Below are 17,075 nucleotides of genomic sequence, written 5' to 3'. Positions count from 1 at the left end.
ATAAATTCGAAAAAAAAAACTATGGGAAAATCGAACCAAAAAAAAAAAAAAAAAGCGAACATAAATTGTGGGAATTTATGTTTTTTTTTTTTTCCATAAATGAAGAAAAAAAAACTACAGAAATGAAGAAAAAATTAAGAAACAAAAATTACAGAACATCAAGAAACATAAATCCTAACTATAATAAAGCCAAATAAATTTTGGTGTAAATTCCCGCCCAAAGTTATGGAGCTTTTGTTCCTTTTTGATTTTTTTTATTAAAAATTATTATCTTTAAAAAATATTTGATTTGATTTGATTAGACATTGCGTGTAGCTTTTCTTGCTCATATATTGCTTTAGTCTGACAAAAATATTTAACTGATAACAATATACAGTGGTTGAGAGGTACAACAGAACCAAATTTACGTACAACAGAAGCAAGCAAGCATGGTGTTCAAGAAGTACATAATTTTGAAACTAAATATTGGAGGGGAACTACTTATAAATAGTCCATATTGCATACATGGTCAAACCCCACATTTGCAATGTTGCTGCTCTATCTCATGAAGCTGTTCAAGAAACAAAGGTGATATTTCTCTTTCTATCATTTTAAACCCTGCTCTATCTAAGGAAGAATTGAATTAATTTTATAGGTTTTACTGTATGAACTTCCTCCATTTTTAATATTATGGAGTGAGATTTTGATGAAGTTTGTTTCTGTTTCTCCTTTGTTTTGGGGAGAAGGACTGATAGAGGCAAAGCTTAGTATAGACACATGCATTGCAAACTGTTAGAAACCATTTTTAGGGGTTTCAACAGCATACCATGCAACCTGTTTCAATGCCAACTGTTAGAAATCCTTTTTATGGGGTTTGATCAGCATACCAAGTAACCTGTTTCTCAATGCCATTGGTACCTGAAATCATCAAGAGTAAAGTATGATCATAATAGTAGAAAATTCAAACCCAAGTGAGTTTCTAAGTTCACTTTTAGAAAAATTCAAAACCAAGCATGCAACTTTCTCAGTTCACTTACACTGATGAGGTAAGGTTCTTAACTTAATATAATTCTAAACTATAATCATTTGTAATTTTCTTAACTGGAAAATAATCTCTAAGTTTGAACATTGTTGCAGGGATTCTTCAATGAGGATGATGACGAGGCTGAAAGTCCTGTTACTGCTTTGAAGCCAGTGAAAGAATTGAGTGGTGATGGAAGTGGTTCAGTCAAAAGGCGTCTCCTGGATGAATTATCATCCACACAAAGCTCAAAAAAAAAGTAAATAAGTGACTGTGAATTTGGAAAAAGTAACATGTGACCTAGAGTAGTTTGGTTTTTGAAAAAAATGTTTTGGTTCTGTTGGGATGTGAAACAATATTCGGAACTGTCTTTTGCCCTGTTTGACATCTGAATCATTATTTTGGACTGTGGTTTTTGGCCTAAGTGCCAATTATGTCTAAGTTTGAACTATTGGTTTCTATGGGACAGTTTTATATTATCTATCTTGCAGTTTTCTTGATTTTTTCCTCAAGTACAGTCTCAAGAAAGATGGTGAGGCAATGGATTAAACAAAGATTCAAGAAACATGCTAAAAAGAAATCATGTGTACAGATTCTACATAGGATTACTATGTAGAGACAATATGTAACTACTGCTAATTAATTTCTCTTGACAATCTAGATAAAGAAATTATTCAATAAGAGTATTGTACTTTTTTGGTAGATTTAAGGACATTCTCATAGTTTAATGAAATCAGTTTGGGACACCTTCAACTCTACTTAAGTTGTGAAATGAGTTGAATCCTGCAAATTTGGAAAATAATTTCATTAAGTCAAACTGATATTACAATAAAGAAACTATTAAAAATTAAAATGATAATAACTACTTAGTCAAAATAATACTTGCCTAAGAGAAAACACTTTCTAATTATCTTCGATTATTGAGATGAGTTTAAACCTACAAAATTGGTAATTAATTAGATGAAGTACGTACAAACTATATTAACACTATCTTGCAAGTAGATCTTATAACTTACAACTATTGAATTCAAAACAGCATAGTACATTCTATTAAGTTATTTGCCTTCACCGTTGTCCACTCCACTTGCAACATATATCCACCACTAGCAGAAAAAACAGCCAACCTGTATGATAAAATCCAAAATCAAGTAACTACACTATAGTATGATACTTAAATTGAATGCAACACATGCTGCTTTGCAAATTTTCATTTGAGTTAAGAACATCTTTAAAAAATTGCATAACCTACTGTCTACGATGTTAACTAACAAAGTGAGAGATTTTAACTCATAAAACTTATTCATTTTTTGGCGTGTGTTATGCGTTGACATAACACACACCTGAAGCATGGCAAATAATATATAATATAAGTTTACTATGTGTAATCATATAAGTTTAAAACAGTAGCACCTTAAGTAAACGAACCATATTATAAAAATTGATTAAGTAGAACTATGATATACTCTCCATTGGACAAGGTCATAGTTGGGACAAGGCTTATAGAATTCCTCATTGAGGATGCTAAGATTTTTTTTTTTTTTTTTTTTGTTCAATGTTTTGAACAACTGGAAAAAAAAAATTGGTTTTTACTTACAGGTTACTTTTAAATGTTTGTTCAATAGTGTCAGTCAACTCTTCTAATGATCTAACTTCGTCCACCCTCCCCCATTTTTCAAAATTCCAATAAATATTGGACAACATAACATAAGTACCTGACATTTTCTGAATAGACTAAAAACAAGTTTAAAAAAAAAATTAAAACCTAATACAACTTATTTTCATTCTTTAAGATCCAAAGTATTTGTTGCTATATTACTATTTTTTGCATGTGAAAATTATTGCATGTCTATTATATTTCTAAAATCTAATAGTAGATATTTGTATAAACAAGAACATAAGTAAATAATTGCAAAAACTATAAAACTAGGCTTACCTTACAGATATTGTGCTTGGTGTTGGATCGATGTTGTTACTTGCTTTCTTTCAGGTGAATTTGTTGAATGTTGTTTGGTAGACCGAAAATCGTTGATAATCGAGATTAGGGTTTTGGGTTTGTGTAATCTGTCAGGGTTTTGAATTTGAGATGAACTTTTGAGAACGAATTCTCATCTGATAGAGAGAAAAGATAGATCTGCGAACGGAGGAAACAATGTTAGGGTTTATTCAGATGTAATCGGTCATAATTGTGGACTGATTATAGGGGAGAACAAATTGATTAAGATAAGAAAATGGCGAGAGAACCAGATGGAGAAAGAAGAAAAGTGATAAAGTGATATCTGAAATGTGTGTGCTGTGAGCCTGTGAAGTTTCCAGAATGGGTGGATGAAGTATGAGGAGAGAACAGAGAGCCTAGAATTTAGGGTTCGTGCAAGAGTGTGTATGTATTTTACAAATTACGGTATTTTCTATGTAATTTGGGCTATTATTATTTCTTTGGGTTGTGGTTATTTATTAGGGCTTGGGCTTTGAATATGTATTGCTAACACAAATGGGCCGTTTGTAAATCTCACACACACACACACACACACACACACACACACACAACACACACACCACACACACACACACACACACACACACACACACACACACACACACACACACACACACACACACACACACACACACACACACACACACACACACACACACACACACACACATATATATATATATATATATATATATATATATATATATATATATATTTAAATTGGTTTGGAATGGAATTATTTTTTCAGATATTTTTGTCGTCATATATATAAGATATATAATTGTATTTTAAATGGAATTAATGTAGGTACAAAGGTTTTGATTCCACGATTGTCGCTTACACCGTCAGATACTAAGTTGCCCAAAGGAAATTCCTGTTAATATTGTCTTATGCTATGACAATAAACAAGAGCAATGGCTAAACACTTTCTACAGTAGTCCTACTATGTTGAAAAAAACGATCTTAGTTCATGGATGTGTTGCTCTGTCCAGAGTTAACAATCCAAGAGGTCTTAAGTTATTGATTTGCAACGACAATAGAGAATATGTTTCTTCAACGTCGAATGTTGTATATAAAAAAGTGTTTAATAATCTATAACATTTTTATACTATTATTTCTTTGTTATAAAATATTATTTTTTATGTTATCAATAAATATTTTGTTCTTTTATATATATATATATATATATATATATATATATATATATATATATATATATATATTAAAAACTATTATTTCTTAATAACATCTCATATTACAATATTAACTTAAAAACATTTATAGACCGTGCATCGCACGGGTGACATGCTAGTTACTGAAAAATCAAGATACAAAAATGAAGAAAATTATGGAAAATCGGACTGCAATTAGGCTTACGAACAATGGAAAAATTGAAAAAACAAATAAAATTGAAATGTAAATTTGCCCAATTCCTACCTTCCATCTTTGACACCCAAAGAATTTTTTGCCAAGTCTCTAGTTGTGCAAATCGGACCTTTCAAACCATAATTACAAATATACTAGGCTCGTACTCTATATTTTCTCTCACTCGTGAAGAATTCGAAGAAGATGACATCTCCAATAATCTTGTGTTGATGTAGCTATCTAGCCTGGATACGGTTGACTGGCAATAAGAGGGTAGAAGAAGTAGTCTGAGTCAAATATTTAGGGTTTTGGTTGTTCATAAGCCTAATTGCAGTAATTTATGGGAAACTGACACAATATACGTTATTTATAATGAGTGTATTGTTGATAAGCTATATTTATTAATGTAATACTTTCTCACTTTCAAAAAGCATGATCTACTTATAATATTATTATATCAATGTATTATTATATTTACAATTCACTCACTATTTTCTTTAAATTCTTACCATTTCACTTTCAATAATAATAATAATAATAATAATAATAATAATAATAACAACAACAACAACAACAACAACAACAACAACAACAACAACAACAACAACAACAACAACAACAACAACAACAATAATAATAATAATAATAATAATAATAATAATAATAATAATAGTTGGGGGTCCCATGACTATTGTGATTTACTTAGCTCATTTGTTTAATTTTTTGCTCGATTTAGTCTCCGAATTGAACTACTAAAATGTTACCTTGTTAGGTCCTCTGTTAGATTTTCTGTTAATTGTCTGTCAAAGGTATGGACACAGTCGTCTTTTCAAGCTTTAGGGCATTGTATCAATTATGTTCATGTCAAAATAAAAGTCAAAATCCCCAAATTCATAGTCATTGGCGTCATTTTCCATATGAACGAAGGATATTCACCGTAATATGAATGAAGAACATGTCCACCTGGTCAGCTCTCCGATGATCAACATCGCCTCTCCACGTTCCCACACTCCCAACTCTGCCGATTCTTCACATCACCGCTAGCACTGTAACACCCCGTGTTACGATCCCTAAAACCAATTAATCATTTAACCAAATTACCCAAAAGAAAGAATTAAATCACAATAATTAATTAGGAAAGGCCCACCATAGTCCACGGGCCCTTATCCCTAAACCCAATCCTTAGTCCCAAAAGGAATAGAGTTAGCAAACCTATAGTAATTAGGCCTAAGTAAGACTCTTAGATATATAAATAGGGAACATAAGGAGGCACCTAGAATCCCCACCACAATAAACGACTCACCACCCCAAAGAGCACCAAGAATTCCCTTAAAAGAAATCAAGAAAGCAAGAAAGCTTAAAGAAAGACCCTTCATAGCCAAGGAATTAATTAAGGCTAAGAGGTAACCCATGTCTCAACAAAACCTATTTTCATAGCTATGATTCCCCTCTTAGGATTTCCCCATATTATTGTGTATTGATGAATTGTGATATTGTTATTGATGATTGGTGGAATGATTCCATGGGTAATCTTGATGATGAAAGATTCTTGATGATTATGGTGTTCTTGATGATTATATGACGTTCTTGATGATTATATGATGTTTTGATGATCGTAGGATGTTCTCAATGTTTATGTGATATTCTTACCGAATCTTGATATTAGAAGATGAATTGTGTCCTTGTTGATTTAAAAATGGTTAGAACCCTAGGTTGTATCGTATGGAATTATTCTTGGCATATTGGGTGGGAATTCGCATGATTGGGTGTTGATTATGTTTAGAAAAGCATAATAGGTTATGTGCCATATGTTTCTCGATCTTTGATCCGTTAATTGTCTACGTGTGTTATCAATTGCGTTTGAAAGTGTCTAAGCATGGTTTCGGGTTCCACAAAGGTCCCCGGGGCGTTTTTGGTGAAAAAGAGTCAGTGGGGGGTAGGGGACCCGCCACCTACCCGCGGCCTTCTTGGCCAACGCCGGCAGCGGGCGGCCGGCGGGCGGGCAGCTGCCAGCCGGGCACCCGCTGCCCGGATTAGCTACCGCCGGCGGGCAGCCGGCTGGTGATTCCTCACCCACCGGCTACCCGCTGGTTTGGACCCCAGTTTGGGATTTTGGCTTCCCCATTTGATGTTCCCCCGACCCCCGTAGTGTCCCAACGGACTCCGTCTATCGTGCCTATGTCTAGTTTGATATTTCGGGTACCGTTCGTAGGTTGTATGAGTCTTATATATATTGCATGCTAGTTGAATTGGTATCCCGTTGACCTAGGTGAAAGAAGTATGAACCCCTTAGGATTATTCTTAGTATGTGAAGGATCACGCATAGGTTTTGTTATACGCTTTCTCCCCCTTCCCAATGTGTTAATGTGGGTTGCATGTGCTTGCTATGTGTTATGTGTGCATGATACCCCAATTCGGTTGCGATCGAATTGGTTATTCCTGAGCTGCGGTTCAGAAGCTGGCTGGGGTCAGATTTACACTCCCGGGCTGCGGTCCACTGTTTGGTTGCGATTAAACGTTTCTACATGAGCTACGGTTCATATTTCCTGGCTGCGGTCAGATGACATACTCTTGGGCTGCGGTCCACTGTTTGGTTGCGATCAAACTATGATGAGCTGCGGTTCATCGGTCGGTTGCGATCGACCCCTCCGTGTTGTGATACGGGGCAGGGTGCTGCGGGGCCGTGTCAGAGCTATATGCGCTGACCCTCATGTATGGGCATGCGATTGGTCCTGTGGCGCCAACAAAGTGTGCTATGTGGTAAGATATGGAGGAGTTGTTGTATGAGTGCCTTGGGGATGTGACTATGTGATTCATATTGGGAATCGTATATGTTGGGTTATGATTATTAATTGTGCTTATCTTATCTGCCTTGCCTGTTATAAACTGTATATGCTTGGTGTAACTGCTGTCTGTGCTTAACCCTATCTGTTGAGTTTATCCCTGTTTTAAAAGCTAGAGTTCGTAGGATATATCTTCATGTTCAAAATGGTTTTCGTATATCTATATATATATATCTATATGTATCGTATTTCAACGCGTTGGAGTGGGTTACCAGCATCTCTCGCTGAACAGATATATTTGGCTTTCAGGCACAGAAGAGTAAGTCACTGGAGCGCGCTAGAACTTGGAAGTTTCCCTTTCGGCCTGCGTGCCATGTCTATGCGTTTACATTATTGAGGATATTAGTAGTTAGCCTGTGCACCTGAGTTCTCTAGCTTAGGTGTGGCATAGCACCCCGTACTCTTTGTATCGTATTTTGGGATTTAATGAGATTCTACCTTTATTATATAAGTTTTAAAGGTCTTGAAAATCTGGGGTGTTACAGTTGGTCTCAGAGCCTAAGTTTGACCCTAGGATGAGACTCTTAAGACCAAACTTTAGGGCACTAAGCTTAAACTCTAGGTACTTAGGAACATAAGATTTAGGAATCATAGGACGCGCGGTGAGATTGTGAAACCTACACATAACCCCTTCACTTAATCCCTCTCTGACTTAAAGAAACTCCCTCCTTCACTTATTGCATCAAGGTGAGAATACAAAATAACATCGACCTATGAACACCAGGATGACACCAAAAAGGAGACAGACAGGAACACCGAAACTCCCCACTCAGGAATTCTTGACACAAAATCTACAACGCCTGGCCCAAATTGCCCAGGCACTGAGTACTACCATCCCCCAACCCTTACCAACAAACGAGAACTTGGAAATCCACCACCGAGTCTCGGCGCATCAACCACCCACCTTCTCGGGGATCGAAGACCCCACGGTCCTCGAGGAATGGATCGGAACTTTTGACAAGATATTCCGGACAACCGAATGCCCAGAAGACCACCAAGTCAGAATAGCCTCCTTCTACTTCAGGCACGAGGCCGATGCCTGGTGGGCCCACGAGGGACCCGCATGTGAACAAAACCACGAATTTAACTGGGAAACTCTAAAAACACGACTACGAGAGCAATTCTACCCCAATCATCTAAGAGCCACCGTATATGAAGAGTTCCTCCACCTAAAACAAGGTGCAGCCACAATCACGGAATACTACCAACAATTCCACCGACTGGCCCGCTTCATCCCCGAGCTAGTACCCACCGAGAGGATCAAGATCAAGAAGTTCATAACAGGCCTTGATCCCGAACACCAAAAAGCCCTGGCCACACAAGAGCCAGGAACCCTCGGGGAAGCCTATGCCAAGGCATCCCAACTACAACAAGTATCAAACCAACCCCGGGAGACACGTCTGGGGTACAAAAGGAAACCTAAGGGGGATCACACAAACCCCACCCGAGGGCCTAAGAACCCCAGGGCCATCTCACCTCACAGGGTCTCAACGCCAAGCATTCAGGAAAGGATCCTTACTCTAAGCAAAGCCAGGATCGGAGACAACAACATAGTCTCCGGGACCTTCCTGGTACACGCCACCCCCGGACCACAAACCATTCCAGTGGTAAACGAATTCACCGACGTCTTCCCGGACGAAATCCCCGGGGCACCCCCAGTTAGAGAAGTCGAGTTCACCATAGACCTCGTACCTGGCGCTGCCCCGATCTCTAAACCACCCTACAGGTTGGCACCAAAAGAAATGAAGGAACTGAAAACACAACTACAGGAATTGCTAGATAAAGGGTACATCCGCCCCAGCACCTCCCCATGGGGGGCACCAGTACTATTTGTTAAAAAGAAGGATGGAAGCATGCGCCTGTGCATCGACTACCGGGAACTGAACCAAGTCACAATAAAGAATAGGTACCCCCTCCCTCGGATCGATGACTTGTTCGACCAACTAAAAGGGGCAGGAGTATTCTCAAAAATTGACCTAAGGTCCGGATATCACCAAATACAAGTGGCCAAAACAGACATTCAGAAAACAGCCTTCCGGACACGTTACGACCACTATGAATTCACAGTAATGCCCTTCGGACTCACCAATGCACCCGCCATATTCATGGACCTCATGAACCGGGTATTCCGACCCCACTTGGATGACTTCGTCATTGTATTCATTGACGACATCCTAGTCTACTCCCGAAACAAGGAAGAACATGAAAGACACCTCCGCATAACCCTGCAGACCCTGAGAGAGCACCAACTATACGCCAAGTTCACTAAATGCGAATTCTGGAAAGGCAGTGTGGCCTTCCTAGGCCACGTGATAGCCAAGGAAGGAATTAAGGTGGACCCCGCCAAAATCCGTGCCGTTAAGGAATGGACCACACCGAGCTCACTCTCAGAAGTCCGAAGCTTCCTAAGCTTGGCTGGTTACTACAGGAGGTTTGTACCCAACTTCACCAGGATAGCCCAACCCCTCAACAAACTCATGAAAAAGGAAACCCCCTTCCGATGGGACAATGACTGCATCTCGGCCTTTCAAGAATTGAAGGATAAGCTGACCACGGCACCCGTGCTCGCCATCCCCTCCGGGGAGGAAGGGTTCGACGTCTTCAGTGACGCGTCCAAAAAGGGGTTGGGGTGCGTGCTAATGCAAAAAGGCAGGGTAATAGCATACGCATCCAGGCAACTCAAAACCCACGAAGAGAACTACCCCACCCACGACCTCGAACTAGCCGCTATCGTGTTCGCACTAAAGATTTGGAGGCATTACTTATATGGGGTGCAATGCAAGATTTACACGGACCATAAGAGCCTAAAGTACATCTTCACCCAGAAAGACCTAAACATGAGACAACGAAGGTGGCTAGAACTCATAAAGGACTACGATCTAGACATCCAATACCACGAGGGGAAAGCTAACATTGTGGCAGACGCCCTAAGCAGGAAGACTAACCACTCCCTCAACACCACCTGGATCCTACCGGACCAGTTGTACAAGGACTTCCAAAGACTGAATTTGGAAATAATAGAGCAAGATCAAGTCCACCCCGACGTCCACTTATTCAACACGCAAATCATACCTACACTCTTCGAGGAAATCAAAATAGGACAACAGCAGGATCCGGAACTAGATAAAATCCGTCTCGACCTAACCCAGGGGAAGGAAGGGCCCTTCGAAATACACGAAGACGGCAGTCTCCGTTACCGAGGTAGGTGGTGCGTGCCCTCGACGCACCCCCACCTGAAACAACAGATCTTGGAAGAAGGGCACAACTCCCCATACTTAGTTCACCCAGGGGGTGACAAACTATACCAAGATGTGAAAAGGTCGTTTTGGTGGCCCAACATGAAAAGGGAAATCGCAGATTTCGTGGCCAAATGCCTGAATTGCCAAAGGGTGAAGGCCGAACGATGCAAACCCAAGGGACTCGTACAACCCCTTGAGATACCACAAGGAAAGTGGGATTCCATATCCATGGACTTCGTCGGAGGGTTACCCCCAACAAAACCGGCAAGGATAAAATTTGGGTCATAGTGGACCGACTAACCAAAACGGCACGATTCATTGCCATGAAGGAAACATGGACAATGACACAACTGGCCCAAGCCTACTTGAGCCGAATAGTGAAGTACCACGGAGTCCCCCGGAACATTGTGTCCGATAGAGACTCTCGGTTTCTCTCACAATTCTGGAAATCGTTGCAAATAGCCTTGGGGACACAACTAAAGCTGAGCACCGCCTTCCACCCCACCACTGACGGCCAAACCGAGAGAACCATTCAGACTCTCGAAGACATGTTAAGAGCCTGTGCGTTAGACTTTCAAGGGACATGGGAGGAACACCTAAACCTTATTGAATTCTCATACAACAACAGCTACCACGCAAGCATTCGTATGGCGCCCTACGAAGATTTATACGGACAGAAGTGTAGAACCCCCCTATGTTGGGAAGACATGGTCGACCCAGTAGCACTAGGACCCCAATACCTACAAGATACCATAACCAAGGTCAAACACATCCAGGAAATGATGAAGGCTGCCCAGGACCGCCAGAAGTCCTACGCCGACCTAAGGAGGAAGCAAGCCGAATTCAACACCGGGGACAAGGTCTGGTTGAGAATCTCGCCCACATGGGGGGTAATGAGATTCGGAAGAAAATGGAAACTCAGCCCACGATTTATCGGCCCCTATGAAATCATAGAAAGAGTTGGGAACCTAGCCTATCGCCTCGCTCTGCCCGTTGAACTAGAACGAGTACACAACGTATTCCACATATCCCAGCTAAAGAAATACGTGAACGACCCAACCCACGTGCTTCAACCCGAGGTCGTGGACCTCGACGAGTCACTAGTATATGAAGAAAAACCCGTGAGAATCCTGGACACCAAGACAAGAACCACCCAACGTCGAGCCATAGAAATGGTGAAAGTCCTCTGGACCAACCATGGGACCGAGGAAGCGACATGGGAACTCAAGGACACAATGAAGGAACGCTACCCCGAACTTTTCACACCAGGTAACGAAGAAGAAGTCACTCGACAAGGACCAAGCTTCGGGGACGAAGCTTCCTGTTAAGGGGGGGAGAATGTAACACCCCGTGTTACGATCCCTAAAACCAATTAATCATTTAACCAAATTACCCAAAAGAAAGAATTAAATCACAATAATTAATTAGGAAAGGCCCACCATAGTCCACGGGCCCTTATCCCTAAACCCAATCCTTAGTCCCAAAAGGAATAGAGTTAGCAAACCTATAGTAATTAGGCCCAAGTAAGAATCTTAGATATATAAATAGGGAACATAAGGAGGCACCTAGAATCCCCACCACAATAAACGACTCACCACCCCAAAGAGCTCCAAGAATTCCCTTAGAAGAAATCAAGAAAGCAAGAAAGCTTAAAGAAAGACCCTTCATAGCCAAGGAATTAATTAAGGCTAAGAGGTAACCCATGTCTCAACAAAACCTATTTTCATAGCTATGATTCCCCTCTTAGGATTTCCCCATATTATTGTGTATTGATGAATTGTGATATTGTTATTGATGATTGGTGTAATGATTCCATGGGTAATCTTGATGATGAAAGATTCTTGACGATTATGGTGTTCTTGATGATTATATGACGTTCTTGATGATTATATGATGTTCTCGATGTTTATGTGATATTCTTACCGAATCTTGATATTAGAAGATGAATTGTGTCCTTGTTGATTTAAAAATGGTTAGAACCCTAGGTTGTATCGTATGGAATTATTCTTGGCATATTGGGTGGGAATTCGCATGATTGGGTGTTGATTATGTTTAGAAAAGCATAATAGGTTATGTGCCATATGTTTCTCGATCTTTGATCCGTTAATTGTCTACGTGTGTTATCAATTGCGTTTGAAAGTGTCTAAGCATGGTTTTGGGTTCCACAAAGGTTCCTGGGGCGTTTTTGGTGAAAAAGAGTCAGTGGGGGGTAGGTGGGGGTAGGGGACCCGCCACCTACCCGCGGCCTTCTTGGGCAACGCCGGCAGCGGGCAGCTGCCTGCCGGGCACCCGCTGCCCGGATTAGCTACCGCCGGCGGGTGATTCCTCACCCACCGGCTACCCGCTGGTTTGGACCCCAATTTGGGATTTTGGCTTCCCCGTTTGATGTTCCCCCGACCCCCGTGGTGTCCCAACGGACTCCGTCTATCGTGCCTATGTCTAGTTTGATATTTCAGGTACCGTTCGTAGGTTGTATGAGTCTTATATATATTGCATGCTAGTTGAGTTGGTATCCCGTTGACCTAGGTGAAAGAAGTATGAACCCCTTAGGATTATTCTTAGTATGTGAAGGATCACGCATAGGTTTTGTTATACGCTTTCTCCCCCTTCCCAATGTGTTAATGTGGGTTGCATGTGTTTGCTATGTGTTATGTGTGCATGATACCCCAATTCGGTTGCGATCGAATTGGTTATTCCTGAGCTGCGGTTCAGAAGCTGGCTGCGGTCAGATTTACACTCCCGGGCTGCGGTCCACCGTTTGGTTGCGATCAAACGTTTCTACATGAGCTGTGGTTCATATTTCCTGGCTGCGGTCAGATGACATACTCTTGGGCTGCGGTCCACTGTTTGGTTGCGATCAAACTATGATGAGCTGCGGTTCATCGGTCGGTTGCGATCGACCCCTCCGTGTTGCGATACGGGGCAGGGTGCTGCGGGGCCGTGTCAGAGCTATATGCGCTGACACTCATGTATGGGCATGCGATTGGTCCTGTGGTGCCAACAAAGTGTGCTATGTGGTGAGATATGGAGGAGTTGTTGTATGAGTGCCTTGGGGATGTGACTATGGGATTCATATTGGGAATCGTATATGTTGGGTTATGATTATTAATTGTGCTTATCTTATCTGCCTTGCCTGTTGTAAACTGTATATGCTTGGTGTAACTGCTGTCTGTGCTTAACCCTATCTGTTGAGTTTATCCCTGTTTTAAAAGCTAGAGTTCGTAGGATATATCTTCATGTTCAAAATGGTTTTCGTATATCTATATATATATATCTATATGTATCGTATTTCAACGCGTTGGAGTGGGTTACCAACATCTCTCGCTGAACAGATATATTTGGCTTTCAGGCACAGAAGAGTAAGTCACTGGAGCGCGCTAGAACTTGGAGCGTAGAAGTAGATAGTTTCCCTTTCGGCCTGCGTGCCATGTCTATGCGTTTACATTATTGAGGATATTAGTAGTTAGCCTGTGCACCTGAGTTCTCTAGCTTAGGTGTGGCATAGCACCCCGTACTCTTTGTATCGTATTTTGGGATTTAATGAGATTCTACCTTTATTATATAAGTTTTAAAGGTCTTGAAAATCTGGGGTGTTACAAGCACAATCACCTCCTCCCCCTTCCTTCACTGCCACTGCTGGATTCATTATTTAGCTTCGTGTATTTTTTATTTTATGTGAACTGCTGCAAAACAAAGATTGCTACATGGGACAATGTTTGTGGAGGTTGATACAATTGCTAGGTAAAGCAAAGTTTGGACTTGAAGTATATACCAATCAAAATCCTTAGAATTGTATTATATATGCATTATGGTTAATCATAAAATGAAACAATGTTGAATCCTAAATTCATTACTCCAACACACACAAACACCACCACCACCCCCCCCCCCCCCCCCCCCCAAAAAAAAAAAAAAAAAAAAAAGCAAAACCTATCACCACTAAGGCAAATCAATAGCATCATGTCCACATAAATCATCTCATAAATGATTTTTCTACATACTCAAAGTGCAATTAACAATTATTAACTTGAATGTTTTGCACCCTAAGATTTAAATCCATCATCTACATCACATATCGACCATAAACTAACACAGTTTAAAACTTACATATTATTAAAAAATAAAATATTCACTATACAAGCAATTAATAATGTCTTTAAACCCCTGTGCAAAAACTCTTAACAACCATAGAGATCGAGATGGAGGTCTTCAATACTTCATGACGAGTACAACTGTAAATTTAGAGATTTCATTATGCATTTTAGAGCTGGGATGGTATGTATACATATGCGTGAAATGAAGGAAATGACCCCTCATTTTGACAGACTAACAAGGTAACGTTTCAGTACATAGTTAGGGGACTAAATCGAGAAAAAATTTAAATAGATGACATTTTTAAGTAAATCGCAATAGTAAGGAACCCCAATTGATATTAACTTAATAATAATAATAATAATAATAATAATAATAATAATAACAATAACAATAACAATAACAATAACAATAACAATAACAATAACAATAACAATAACAATAACAATAACAATAACAATAATAATAATAATAATAATAATAATAATAATAATAATACACAACAACAACAACAACAACAATGCAGGAAAACGTTAATTTTTTTATCTCATCTGTGAGCGTTCTTGGTGAAGAACGGTCGCGAATGTTTTTTTTTAATATATTTTTATTTTAAAACCCCTAATTTTTTTTTTTAATTCTTGTACATCTCAAAATCCATATCAACGCGTGCTATACTAATAACTATCAACAAAATATAACTTATCTATCAATACACTATATATCAACACAATATAATTTATCTAACAACACAATATTATCAACACAAATACTATCAACATATGCAATACAAATTAACTAACACAATATTATCAATACACTTTCAACATAATAATACCGTCAATACAATAATTTATATCAATCCAATACTTTTAACACAATAATAAGTTATCAACACAAGATAATAGAGTAAATTTCAATTTTGGTCCACTAACTATTGAACTTGTGTTAATTACAACATGACTTTCAAAAATGTTAATTTAATACCTTAACTATGTAATTTTTATCCAATTTTAGTTACGCCGGCCTAAAAGAAAAGTTCATGACAAAATATTCTTCTAAAAGGAAAGTTACACGCACTCTTCCAAGAAGTATTTTGCCCATAACTCTCGAATCTCATTTATTTGGTTGATAGAGTACAGATTATTGCTTTCAAATGCCTACAAAATAGTTTAATTAATAAAATTATTAAATATGTTAATTAATAAAATATAATTTAACTATACATAGTTCTGTTTAAATTCACTTACCTCATCCAAACAATTAACAGATGAATATTTGGTCATGATATCAAACATGTATCGCATGAAATAATATCCACACTCAACACCTCCCGGTTGTATTGGGCACTACAAAATACATATACATTTTAGTAATTTAAACAATTTATTGTAATTCAAAATATCACACTAAAACTTTAATTCAATTTTCGTACATACTTTGCATTGCTTCCAATTGATATTCCTAACCCGTTCATTCATAGGAATAGAACGAAATGCCCTATATTAATTATAAACATACATAAAAATTTATAAATAAAATAATAGAAGGTAAAACACTTAATATTAATAATAAGACATTTACCAGGACTATGTGGTCTAATGGTACCCGGATTGGACTTTCAAAAATAATAATAAGACATTTACTTACATAAGCATTAATTTCAATGGTGGGATCAAAGACATATACGCTTTTTGAGCGTATGCAAATTACCAAAAGTAATCAATGAGATTTACATTTACAAAACACACATACATATTAAAAGTTTAATATCTAATACTTCAAATAAAGTTATTAAGTTATATATTAGTAAAGTAAAAGAACAATTCTTACTCTTGATGATATGGTGCTAAAATAAATTGTTTATTTTGGTGCTGCTCCATGACGTGAATGAAATACGTAACAGTGAGAACATTCCGTTAACCATATCCTTTGAAATATGAGTCGGACAGACAAACCCATTGACATGACTTGAAACTGATTGCACGACCGATTAAGAAATCTGAAAATTTACAAATAATAAGAAATTTCAAGAAACATAAAAACAAACAAATATATATATATATATATATATATATATATATATATATATGTATATAACACAATAATAATTTTTTAAAAAAAAAAAACTTACAATATAACACTTGTATGATTGAGATGGCAAGCTAATTCATCGTCATCAAATCATTTATGTCATCCATCATCACAAAAATAGAACGCGTGTTTGTATGATGGAAGATTGTCTTATCTATCTCCAAATCAATGTACTATTTATCAAGTTGAAATGATGTTAACAAACTGACTAAGTACTCGCAATTATCCCTCAAGTGCTATAAGACATCATCGCCAACAATGGAAAGTCGTGTACCAGTGGCAGATAGTTCACCACTTTTCTTTTTCTTTTTTTTTTTTTTTTTTGAAAACCAAAGTAAATTCATTTAATCAAAGCAAATTTGCAATATAAATGGGAGGGATAGTATCCCATGAACAAGGACAGATAATGAAACCGCCGCCTGTGCAAGCACATGAGCAACCTAATTCGCTGA

General features: G+C 38.5%; 2 long non-coding RNA genes across 3 annotated transcripts; both read right to left on the bottom strand.

The window, feature by feature from the left end:
* Window positions 1-1,711: 1,711 nt before the first annotated feature.
* LOC109163282 lies at window positions 1,712-3,363 on the bottom strand. 2 transcript variants are annotated; one of them, XR_002051238.1, is made up of 3 exons: window positions 2,934-3,363; window positions 2,045-2,124; window positions 1,712-1,783 (listed from the first exon to the last, which is right to left on the bottom strand). It is a non-coding gene; the product is annotated as an uncharacterized LOC109163282 (long non-coding RNA). The 2 variants fall into 2 exon arrangements; XR_002051237.1 differs by lacking the exon at window positions 1,712-1,783 and adding an exon at window positions 1,886-1,937.
* A 12,242-nt stretch (window positions 3,364-15,605) lies between these two features.
* Window positions 15,606-16,058, bottom strand: LOC109163281. The gene is made up of 3 exons (XR_002051236.1): window positions 15,969-16,058; window positions 15,780-15,878; window positions 15,606-15,689 (listed from the first exon to the last, which is right to left on the bottom strand). It is a non-coding gene; the product is annotated as an uncharacterized LOC109163281 (long non-coding RNA).
* Window positions 16,059-17,075: the final 1,017 nt, after the last annotated feature.

This window comes from Ipomoea nil, unplaced genomic scaffold (genome assembly GCF_001879475.1).
Source record: "Ipomoea nil cultivar Tokyo-kokei standard unplaced genomic scaffold, Asagao_1.1 scaffold3016, whole genome shotgun sequence".
Lineage (NCBI taxonomy): Eukaryota > Viridiplantae > Streptophyta > Magnoliopsida > Solanales > Convolvulaceae > Ipomoea > Ipomoea nil.
This window is presented reverse-complemented; position numbering and strand designations above follow the sequence as displayed.